The 12073-nt window shown below is 49.6% G+C and overlaps 1 protein-coding gene across 1 annotated transcript in view; it reads left to right on the forward strand.

Annotated features, from left to right (window-relative positions):
- The first annotated feature begins 10830 nt into the window (after positions 1-10830).
- Positions 10831-12073, forward strand: part of SYNCRIP (synaptotagmin binding cytoplasmic RNA interacting protein) — a 36818-nt gene continuing 35575 nt past the window's right edge. Inside the window, exon 1 of the mRNA XM_084753448.1 lies at positions 10831-11247. The gene's annotated coding sequence lies outside the window, so the exon portion shown is untranslated. The remainder of the gene's footprint in view (positions 11248-12073) is intronic.

The following is a 12073-nucleotide window of genomic DNA, read 5'->3' on the forward strand; positions in this document are numbered from 1 at the left end:
TTACTTTATAGGCCAAGCTGGCCTTGAACTCACAGCGACCCGCCTGCCTCTGCCTCCCTAGTGCAGGGATTAAAGGCATGTAGCACCATGCCTGGCTACTTTTTTTTTTTTGGTCTTTGGTTTTTTTTGAGACAGGGTTTCTCTGTGTAGCCTTGGCTGATCTAGACTTATTTTGTAGACCAGGTTGGCCTCGAACTCACAGCGACCCACCTGCCTCTGCCTCCCAAGTGCTGGGATTACAGGCATGCACCACCACACCCAGCTCCGGCTAGTTATTTAAGTTAACGAGTATTAGTGTTTTGTTGCATATTTGTGTGTGCATCTATTATGTGACAAAACTTTTCCTGGTGAGACATAACATATGTCTGCTCACCTCAGGTAGGGAACCCATGACAGACCAAAGTATGGACGGCACCAAAGTCCAGCTTGGTGAACCAGTGAATTTTATTGGGGTTACTTACAAGAGCAGAAATGACTCAAAGCATCACCAAGACCCAGCAGAGCTGAGAAGCCCAGAGCACACTGCACAGCCTGCAAGCAGCTCAGCAGGTTGGAGACCAAGCGAGTCTGGTTTCAATGTCTTCCAGGCAGTGAGTCTGGTCTCAGAATCCGCTTTGCAGCTCAGCTTGTCTGCAAGCCTTCTTGGCAGCTCAGCTGAGGGATTCTCTGCTTTTATTGTTTACTCTGGCAAGGAGAAAGAGAGAGAGAGAGAGAGAGAGAGAGAGAGAGAGAGAGAGAGAGAGAGAGAGATAGAGAGAGACCTAGTGAATCTGGTTAATTTCAGGGACTTCCTGGAGTCATTTTGAGTTGTTTACTTTTCTGCTTAAGGTGCTTCCCTCAAGAATGAAGAGTTTCATTCTTGGAGGAAACTGTCACACAATAGTATGGTGTGGTGTACCTTGTGCCTGAGCAGGTCCAGAGAAGGGATTGTTGGAGCCCCTGAAATTGGCATTAAGGCTAGTTGTGAGCCACCGTAAGGGTGCTGGGAAACAAACAAGGGTCCTCTGCAAGATCAGGAAGTGCTCTTAAATGCTGAGCCACCTCTCCAGGCCCTATGCTACATTTCTTGAAAGCATAGCGTACACTTGTCTTTGTATGCTCATCTTCTATTTACTTTTAGCCTACCACATTCTAGCGTACACCTGCACCACTCCATTGAATTACACTCTGTGTGTGTGTGTGTGTGTGTGTGTGTGTGTGTGTCTGTCTGTCTCTCTCTCTCTCTCTTTCTCTCTCTCTGTATGTGTGTGTCTGTCTCTCTCTCTCTTTAATGTATGTCTGCATGCCAAGAGATGGCATCAGATCCCATTATAGACAGTTGTGAGATGCCATGTGGTTCCTGGGAATTGAACTCAGGGCCTCTGGAAGAGCAGCCAGTGCTCATACCCACTGAGCCATCTCTCCAGCCCCACTGAATTACACTCACTGCTCTAAATAGATAACCTCGCTGTCCTCAAAGCCAATGGAATCTTGAGTTCTCTTCTTGCTTGATGTTTCAGGAACTTGACCGTTGTGCTGGGTAGTTTTGTGTCAACTGGGTACAAGCTAGAGTTACAGGAGATGAGGAAATCTCTATTGAGAAAATGCCTCCATAAGATAGGGCTATAAGCGCACAAGCCTGGAGGGCAGTAGTTTTCAATCTATGGGGCATGAATCCTTTGGCAAACCCCTCTATCTCCTAAAATATTAACATTGCAATTCATAACAGTAGCAAAATTACAGTTATGAAGCAGCAAGAAAAATAATTTTATGCTTGGGGGGTCACCACAACATGAGGAACTGTATTGAAGAGCTGCAGCATTGCCGGACGTGTTGGCGCACGTCTTTAATCCCAGCACTCAGGAGGCAGAGGCAGGCAGATCGCTGAGAGTTGGAGGCCAGCCTGGTCTACAAGCGATTCCAGGACAGCCAGGGCTACACAGACAAACAAACAAAAGAGAGTCACAGCATTGGAAGGTCGAGAACTACTACAGTCGGGCATTTTCTTAATTAGTGACTGATGGGCAAAGGGCTGGCCCATTGTGGGTGATGCCACTCCTGGGCTGGTTCTATAAGAAAGCAGGTAGAGCAAGCTGTGAGGAGCAAGCCAGTAAGCAGCACTCTTCCATGGTCTCTGCCTCAGCTCCTGCCTCTAGGTTCCTGCCTGGTTTAACTTCTTGCTTTGGCCTTCCTCATGGACTGTGATTCAGGGTATGCAAGCCAAATAAACTTTTTCCTCCTGGAGTGGCTTTTGGATGAGGTGTTCATCACAGCAATAAGTAACTCTAAATAAGACAACCATGTTGATGACATCTTCCTTCGTGAATATTCCTTTGGGGTGTGTGTGAGTGTGTGTGTGTATGTGTGTGTGTGTGTGTGTGTGTGTGTAGCATAATCCTCTCCTGTGTTTTCTTTTTTCTTTCTTTCTTTCTTTCTTTCTTTCTTTCTTTCTTTCTTTTTGGCTTTCAAGACAGAGTTTCTCTGTGTAGCCTTGGCTGATCTTGTGTTTTCTTTCTTCCTTCCTTTCTTTTTTTCTTTTTTCTTTTTTTTCTAGACAGGGTTTCTCTGTGTAGCCTTGGCTGTCCTGGACTTGCTTTGTAGACTAGGCTGGCCTCGAACTCACAGCAATCCACCTGTTTTTGCTTCCCAAGTGCTGGGATTAAAGGCATGCGCCACCACCACCTGGCTGATCCTGTGTGTTCTTAACTGTTTCCCTGCTCCTTCTCAGATTCTTTTGAAGACCCATCTTCTTCATCTTCTGTCGATGTTGCCTAATATTCTATATTGGCTTTTTTTCCATGCTCCTAATTAACCAAGTATTCCTAGGCCACTTCTTTCTTTTTGAGACAATGTTTCCACTTAGTGCAAGTAGTCTTGCAAGTATAATGAAAGAGGACCTTCCCCTTTTAAACTTGTCTTGGCCTCTTGAGTGTTGAAATTACAGCTATGCATCATTGTGATGATTGTAATTGTAGCTTAAGCTTGTACCTTGAGCTCAATATAGTGCAGTACTTGGGCAGGACAAGGCAGGAAGATGATTATTGTCAGCTACAGAGTGAGTTCAAAACCAGCCAGGTTAAGAGCACAGAGTTCAATTCCCAGCAACCACATGGTGGCTCACAACCATCCTTAATGAGATCTGGTGCCCTCTCTGGGTGTACAGGAGCACAATGCAGGCAAAAACACTGCTCTATACATAATAAATAAATAAATCTTAAGCCTGGTGGTGGTGGCGCACGCCTTTAATCATAGCACTTGGGAAGCAGAGGCAGGTGGATCTCTGTGAGTTTGAGGACAGCCTGGCCTACAAAGCGAGTCCAGGACAGCCAAGACTACAAGAGAAACCCTGTCTCGACACACAAAAACAAAAACAAACAAACAAACAAATTAAAACCAGACGGGTCTCTAATAAACAAACAGTAGAGATACCCCACTTGTATAAAAGGATATGTGTGTGCACACAGGGGGATATACACAATACGTGTGCCTGTTGTTTCGTCCTGCTCCATTTCCTTAAAGTGGCCATGACGCATCATGGGCACAGGGTTCTAGCGGACTCACTGCACGCTGGAGTTGAGTGAAGCTCAAAATGAGTGAGTACAAGGTGGGTGAGTGCTCTCCATCTACATCAACCCAGAATTGCCTGGCTTGCCAGTGCGGGCCCAGAACTTGCTTTAAAGACAGAGAAGAGCAATGACATTTTAAGAAATATCTAGGACTACAGACCTTAATGGCCTGTCGTTATACTGGAAATAACGACATTGCAAGAAAGGGAAAGGTAAGGCAACCCCTGATTTCCATTCAGTCATTCCTTATTTGTAATTAGGCAAGACAGGGAGCATGTATCCTAGGCAGCGCATACTAGAATACAACGTGACAGCTATAGTAGCTTCCTGAGCAGGTGGGTGTGGGGGCGGTAGAGGTGCAGTACAGTTACCTTTGAAGGGAGCTTTGAGATAGCCTATCCTGGGCATGTGTTCAGTGACAGAAGTATTTACTGTTTTCTTTTTTCCTGCAGTAGATCATCTTGAAAATCAGAGCCAAAGGTTGTTCATACCCTCCCTGTCTGATAGGGTTGGGAATGCATTGATGAACCAATTTTGAGGGGAGTTGTGGGTTTTGGTTTTTTTTTTTTAAGGGAACTCTGTTACTTGGGGTAGTTATTTCTATAAACTCCATTGCTTCTTATAACTTAATTCTACCTTTCCACTAGCAATGTTAGAACCAAGAAGCTAAAATGAGACTGAGCTATGGATCTTATATGTAGATTTTTTTTGCTCATGTTGAAGATGTCCTTTAAGCTTTTAATAAACTTGATTTTTAGAGCAGTTGTCGGTTATTCTTTGCTATCATGAAACAAACACAAGACACCTGGGAAGAGGTGACAGTTGGTTTAGGAATGGCCCCCATCAGATTGGCCTGTGGGCATGTCTATGGGGCATTTTCTGGATTAATGATTGAGGTGGGAGGGCCCAGACCACTGTAGAGGGTTCCATTCCTGGATAGGAAGGCATGGGTAGTATAAGAAAGAAGCAAGCTCACAAACAGCATCCCTCAGGCTCTCTGCCTCAGTTCCTGCCTCCAGGTTCCTGCCCTGGGTCTTGACTTCCTTACCTGTAAGCCAAAAATCAAAACAAAGCAAAAAACAAACAAAACAAAAAACCAACCCACCAACCTTTTCCTGCCTGCCCCCAGGTGCTTTTGGTCATGGTGTTTTATCACAGCAACAGAGAAGCAAACCAGAACAAGAGTTCTCTTTGTTTCAGAGAAAACAATTGTGGGAGATTTCCACTTATCTCCTCACTAACCTTTCCCCTATTATTAACATAGTACATTAGTAGGCACACTTGCTACAACTGGCAAACCAACACTGATACATTTTATTAAAGTCTTTAGTTCCGCCTTTGAGTTCACTCTGGGTGTGTTATACCCTATAGGTGTAGGTAAACTATGACATTTATCTGTACAGCACAATTTTACCAGTTGTTTTTGTTAGGGCTAAGAGCGATAGGTACCCTTAACTGCTGAACCATCTCTCTAGTCCGCGTCTTTTTCAGTTCCAGACCCTCACATAGTTGGAACTACACAGTATAGTCTTCTCAAATTAACTTTCTCACTAAGGAACACGCACACAGCATTTCTGTGTATCTTCTTTTTGCTTGTTGCATTTGTGTGTATTTTTTTTGCATTTTTTTTTTTTTTTTGGTTTTTTGAGATGGTTTCTGTATAGGCTGGCCACCAACTCACAGAGATCCGCCTGCCTTTGCCTTCCTGAGTGCTGGGATTATAAGCATGCACCCCTGTGCCAGGCTGAGACAGTGTCTTTGAGACAGAGATTCCCCTGCCTCAGTCTCCTGAGTGTGAGAATATAAGCATGTGTCATATAACACTTAGCTGGCCAACAATTGACAGTTTCACACTACATTACCAAGTTTGTTTATATTTCATATATATGTTTGTAAATATTAAAACCATATTATCAGCTGGGCAATATAGAGCACACAGTTAATCTCATCACTTGGGAGGCAGAGGCTTCAGTTTTGATTTTCTCTCTCTCTCTCTCTCTCTCTGTGTGTGTGTGTGTGTGTGTGTGTGTGCGCGTGCGCGCGCACTGGAGCACATGTTTGTGTTGTAAGCTGTTTTTATTTTAATTTTTAAATTTTTTGGTTTTTCAAGACAGAGTTTTTCTGTCTAACAGCTCTAGCTGTCCTGGAACTTGCACTGTAGACCAGGCTGGCTTCGAACTCACAGAGCTCTGCTTGCCTCTGCATCCCAAGTGCTGAGATTAAAGGCATGCGACACCACTGCTATGATTAAGCTCTTGATATCATTTTTCAGGATTTTCCACCATGTGTTCTAAGCAGGTTTCTCACTCTGACCTGATTAGGCCAGGCTGGCTGAGCTCTGAGCCCCTGCTGTGTCTGCCTCCCTAGTGCTGACGTGACAGGAGTGTGCAGCTATGCCTGGCTTTTTACATGTGTGCTGAGCACAGCAAGCAATCCACATAGCCTTCTCTCTAGCCCCTTACTTTTTTGCTTTGATTTTTAAAACCTAATTTACTTATATGGCCATGAGGGCTTTTACCTGCAAAAGTGTATGTATACCACTGTTGGGCCTCATGACCAGAGAGGACAGAGAGGGCACTGGATTTCCTGGAACAGGAGATTGTAAGATGCCATGTAGGTAGGTGCTGGGAACCAAATCCAGCTCTCCCGCAAGAGTCCTAAATGTGCCGGGTGTGGGGTGCACACCTTTAATCCCAGCACTTGGGAGGCAGAGGCAGGTAGATCACTGTGAGTTCGAGACCAGTCTGGTCTACAAAGCGAGTCCAGAACAGCCAAGAATACACATCAAAACCCTGTCTTGAAAAATAAAAAAAAACAACCAAAGAAACAAAACAAAACAAAAACAAAAAAACAAAACAAAAAAAGAAAAGAAAAGAAAAGAAAAGAAAAGAAAAAGAAAAAAGAAAAGAAAAGCAGCCGGTCTTTTTAGTCACTGAGCCATCTTTCTAGCTGCCATAATCAGGAGCCCTTTTTTTTTTGTTTGTTTTTGGTTTTGGTTTTTCGAGACAGGGTTTCTCTGTGTAGTCTTGGCTGTCCTAGACTCACTTTTGTAGACCAGGCTGGCCTCAAAATCACAGCAATCCACCTGCCTCTGCCTCCCGAGTGCTGGGATAAAAGGCGTGCACCACCACTGTCTGGCTAATCAGCAGACTCTTAAGACAGGTGCTTTCCTTACTCCTCTCTCTCTCTCTCTCTCTCTCTCTCTCTCTCTCTCTCTCTCTCTCTCTCTCTCTCTCTCTCGTGTATGTATGTGAATTGGAGTGCATGCTGAGGCCAGAGGATAATTTGGGGGAGTTGGTGCTCTTGTTTCCCATGTGCATCCTGGGGATTGAATTTAAGTTATCTGCTTAGCCATCTCCTCAATAGCCGAGGCTTTGAACCTTTGATCCTCTTGCCTCAACCTCCACTGTGCTGATTACCTGGATGTGCAGCCATAACTAGAACCATTTTTATTTTTGTTTTTGTCTTTGTTTATTTTGGCTTTTCGAGACAGAGTTTCTCTGTGTAGCTTTGGCTGTCCTGGACTAACTTTGTAGACCAGGCTGGCCTTGAACTCACAGCGATCTGCCTGCCTCTGCCTTCTGAGTGCTGGGATTAAAGGCGTGCACCACCACTGCCCAGTTTGTTTTGGTTTTTCAAGACAGTGTTTCTCTGTGTAGCCTTGACTGTCCTAGACTTGCTTTGTATACCACGCCGACCTTGAACTCAGAGACCTGCCTGCCCCTGCCTCCCAAGTACTGGGATTAAAGGTGTGTGTAACCACTGCCCAGAAATAATGATTTTTGTTTGTTTGTTTGTTTGTTTGTTTTTTTGAGACAGGTTTCTCTGTGTAGCCTTGGCTGTCCTGGACTTAGTTTATAGACCAGGTTGGCCTTGAACTCACATCGATCTGCCTGCTTCCACTGCTTCCTAAATGCTAGGATTAAGGGTGTACCCCACTATGCCTCGCCCTATTCAGCTTTTAGTTTATTGGGATTTCCCCATAGTTTAGTCATATTACTTCCGGACTAAGCCTAGAACCAGCACACCTTGAGTGCCAGGAGCATAATTACACTGTTGTTTCATTTTGAAAGGTGTCAAATGAGGTGCATACGCTGGCATTTGCTTGTAGGTCCTGCAATGAGCTGGAGGGTAGCTTGAGTCTGAGAGTTTGACATTACTCTGGAAAACTAATGAATTCCACCCTTTCATCTCTGAGAGAGGGAGAGAGAGAGAAAGAGAGAGAGAGAGAGAGAGAGAGAGAGAGAGAGAGAGAGAGACAGAGAGACAGAGAGAGACACAGAGAGAGACAGAGACCGAAAAAAGAGGAAAAGGTTAGAAGAGAGCGTAGCTGAATGCTTTTCAGTCAGTTCTGCTCCTCGCCAGCTACTTCTTTGAGCTACCTTAAAGATGCAGAATCAAGGAAAAGCCAGCTGCATTGGGTTGGCCGAGTAGCTAAAATGGGGAGACAAGGGTGTTAGATAGTGGAGGGCCGTGTTGACTTAAAGACTTGAGATCTTTGGCTTGGGACATAGCTCAGCTGAGTGCTTACCCAGCTACATAAAGCCAGCCCCAACCACTTGGGGGGTGGCCGTAGTAGCATCAGAAATTCAAGGTCATCCTGGGCCAGAGCTGAGCTCTATGTGAGGGATGGGGGGAAGGCAGACACAGTCTATGATTTTTCTCCTAGGTATAATTTTTAGTTTTGGGGTTATGTGGCGGGGTGGGGGAGGGGTGGGGGTGGGGGGTGGATGTTGAAGATCTATCTGGACTGCCTACTGAACTATAAATGTTTCACAGGATCTTTTCTGTAAAAGGTGGTGGCAGGGATGGGGATGAGAGTGCACACATGGCAACTTGGGCTAGCCTTGAATAGAAGAATCAGAAGGGTGCCTTTTTCTTTCTTTCTTTTTCTTTTTCTTTTTCTTTTTTTTTTTTGGTGTAGTACACGGCAGAGGGAGGGGCTTTGCGGGGTTGCAAGGCAGATAAGGAACTTGAAAGAGGAGCTAACTGACTGGACTCCACTAACTGATAGTCAACAGGAGACTCTGGTGTCCTGGAAGGCTCTTTTTGCAACTAATGCTGTTGCTTTGTTTTCCAGACAGCATGTCAAGTTGCCAGGCGGCCTTGAACTTGCTATTTAGCATCCTCCTGCTGGGATTATAGAAAGGATGAAAGGAAAGGTCTTGGGCTCGGTGCCTTTTGAAACATCAGACTGCCAGGCGGTGGTGGAACATTTGGGAGGCAGAGGCAGAGGCAGATGGATCTCTGTGAGTTCGAGGCCAGCCTGGTCCACAAAGTGAGTCCAGGACAGCCTGGGCACTGTTACACAGAGGCACCTTGTCTCACGCGCCCCCACCTCAAAAATCAGGCCATTAAAAGCCTTAAAAAAAAAGTATGGGGGCTGGCAAGTTGGATCAGCAGTTAAGGGTGTGCACTGCTCTTGTAGCGGACCAAGTTTTGTTCCTAGCATCCAACTCCAGAGGTTCATAACTGCTTGCAACTGTAGCTTCACTGGGAGCCAGTGCCTCTATGGGCACCTGCACTTACATGCACATACTCACATGCTGACACACACACAACATACACATAATTCAAGTAAGTCTTTAAAAATGTGCAAGGGGGAAAAAAGTCTAAGACATGAAAGGAATTTAGGTCAGAGATGGAGAGCTTTCAATTTGAGAGTTCTTGACATTGCCTAGGGAGAGGCGCCTTTTAAAGGAGCTCTCTTGTGTTCAGGAATCATTAAATAAAAACCGTAAATGTCAAGAATTTTCCACCTTGTTTAATCCATAGGTTTTCTATTAACGTTCTGGTTGTTTTTCATTGATATCATTATCCTGACTTTTGGGGTAGGAATGAAAATCTCTTGCTGAATTAATCAAATACGATAGCAGGAATATGTTTGGTAGCGAGGGATTTAGGTGGTGGTTAGCCAGAGCCTTATTAAACAGGTTCTGGTTAGACAGTACTTCAGAAGTATTTCCTATTTGGTCCACCTGCCAACAGGAAAAAACAAAAAAAAAAGCTCCCTTTTGTGTGTCTAGGTACTTTGAATAGTGTTTATTTAACTTTCCTTGGAATACTGGCTTGTTATCATTGCACAAAGCTCATTTGGAAGAACCAGTAGCTTTCTAAAAATAAGCTTTTTTTTGGTAAAAAGGATAATGCTATTTTTCATTACAGTTGCTATGGATAAAATTAGTATCCATTTCGTCTGAGATACAAACGCCTTTGTCTTGTCTTTCTTGTACCTAGTAAACGATTACAAAGGAAATGTCACTTCACATAACATTTAGTTGCCAAGATGTTTGAAAAGAAGCACAGACATTTTCCTCACAGTTGTCCTAATCACGCAGCTTTGTGCTGCTTCAAGTTGTTCAAAGTGTGCCAGGAGCACTTCACTGCTTAAAAGGCCAGGGACAGAAACGGAATATTGCACAACCCAACACCACCGGGCCGGTTAAGCTTCCAAATCTGGCCTCCGTGTCATCCCCGGGCGAGAGGCGCTGGGATTTCCTCGCGAACCCGCGGCGCCTCCTCCCTCCGCCCAGGGTATTCGTGGAAGAGCGGAGGCCGGCGCGCGTCGGAGCCGCGGGACGCCCCATTGTCCAGCGGCGGAAGCCGGGGCTCCCCGGGGTGACCCCCGAACTTGAGCCCCGCCACCAGGTCGCCCGGAGCTCCGCCATCCTCCCCCCCCCCACCCCGTGCGGCTCCCCTCCCCGCAGCCCCATTGTCTGCCTCGCCTCGCCCCGCCCCGGGGGACACGTGCGCCTGCAGCTTCCCGAGTGCCCAGGGCACGGGGCGGCGGCGGCGGCGGTGGCAGCCGCGGGAGAGCTGGGGTAGCCTGCACCGGGCACCCTTGGAGCCCCGGGGCCGTCGGTGGGGGCGGCGGGGGCGGGGAGGGCGGGGTGGGGGAGATGCTCGTCTCCTGACAAAGAACGAGTGGGACACGCCGAGCCGGCTGCCCCGCCCGCGGAGCGCGAGGGAGTGTCCGCAGGGAGGGCGGGTCTCTCATTCACTCGGCCCCTCACCGCCGCCGCGGCGGAAGGGCGGAGTCTCCACCCCGCTCCCCGCCCCCCCCAACCCGCCGCCGCCACTACCCGGAGCTAGGGGCGGGGCGAGGGGCGGGGCCCGCGGGCGCGCGTCCTGAGGCGTCGGCTGCGTCGTCACGTCAGCGCGGGAGAGAGAAAGAGCGACTCGGCAGGGACTGAGGACGGGGCCGAGAGAGCTAGCTTGAGGGAGGGCGTGAGCCAGAGTGCCAGCGAGGAGGAGGAGGGGGAGGAGGAGGAGGAGGAGGAGGAGGAGGAGGAGGAGAAGGGCGGCCACTCGTGTCTGAGCGGCCGCGGACGGGAGTGGGGACGCTGGGGGAGGAGGTGCCGCGGGGGACGGAGGAAGGCCGAGAGGACAGGGCGGCCTGAGGCCGGCGGAGGTGGCAGGGGGGAGAAGGAGGAGCTGGAGGAGGGCAGGGGCTGAGGGAGTGAGTGAGAGAAGCGGACGCGCCAGGGAGGGGAGGGAAGGGGGGTCACGCGGGGGCGCGCGCGCGCACTGGGAGCGCGCTCGGAGGCGAGTGGAACTGGATCGGGTTTGCTGCCAGCGGCGTGAGCTTCGGCCGCCATTTTACAACAGCTCCACTCGCGCCGGACACAGGGAGCAGCGAGCACGCGTTCCCCGTCACCCGACCCCGTCGGACAGGATTCCTCGGCCGCAGCCCCGCGGGGAGGTAACGACCGCCGGCACCCTGGACCGGGAGGGGAGCTCCGTTGACATTGTGCAGGGAGCTTGCGGGAGGGGGGGGGGTAGGGCGGCCGGGGAGAAACCGGCTTTTCTGGAAAATGGATTCCAAGGGGGGAGAGGAGCACGTTGGCCGGGGCTGCCAGGGAGTAGGCCGCGGCCGCGCCGCCACTTCCTCCTCTCCATGTGCTGCCGCGGCTGGGCTTTGTCTGCGGCGCTCCGGGAGGAGGCGCCTCGGCAGCCCCGTGGCCCGCGCGGACGGCGAGCGGCGGCGGACTTGGTGCTGTCGTGGCCGGCGGCGCGGGAGTGGGCGGAGAGGCGCGGGTGCTGTCCCGCGGCCGGTCGGCGGGCTTGGGCGGTGCTGGGCTTCCCGCGGGCGTGCGCCCGGCGGCGGAACGCCCTCCCGGCGCGGGCTGTCGGTCTCGGCGCCGCAGCCCACTGCACCGAAGGGTGCGGGAGGCTGGGGGGTCGCGAGCGCCCGGGGCGGAGAGCCATGTGTCACGGCCGGAGACGGCGGCGCTGGGGGGCGGGGAGAGCCCGTGGTGGCCTGGCGCCGCCGCGGCCTCGGTGTTGAGGGGCGAGATTGTGCGGCTGCACTGTTCGGGGGGCTCGGAGCGCGACTGCGGGTTGATGATTGTTGGGAGGCGGTGACGACCGTCTTTGGCCCGGTACTCGGTGGGTTTCCGTTGAAGGAAGTTGTAGGACATTTGAAGGCGCAGAGCACGTGTTTCTAATGGGCTCCTGGTGGCCGCAATGGTGAGGCTGCCGCTCCGGGTGCGGAGTCGGGGGCGGGCTTTGGGGTGTGGGGGTGAAGG

The sequence above is a fragment of the Acomys minous genome (genome assembly GCF_964271855.1).
Source record: "Acomys minous genome assembly, chromosome: 13".
Lineage (NCBI taxonomy): Eukaryota > Metazoa > Chordata > Mammalia > Rodentia > Muridae > Acomys > Acomys minous.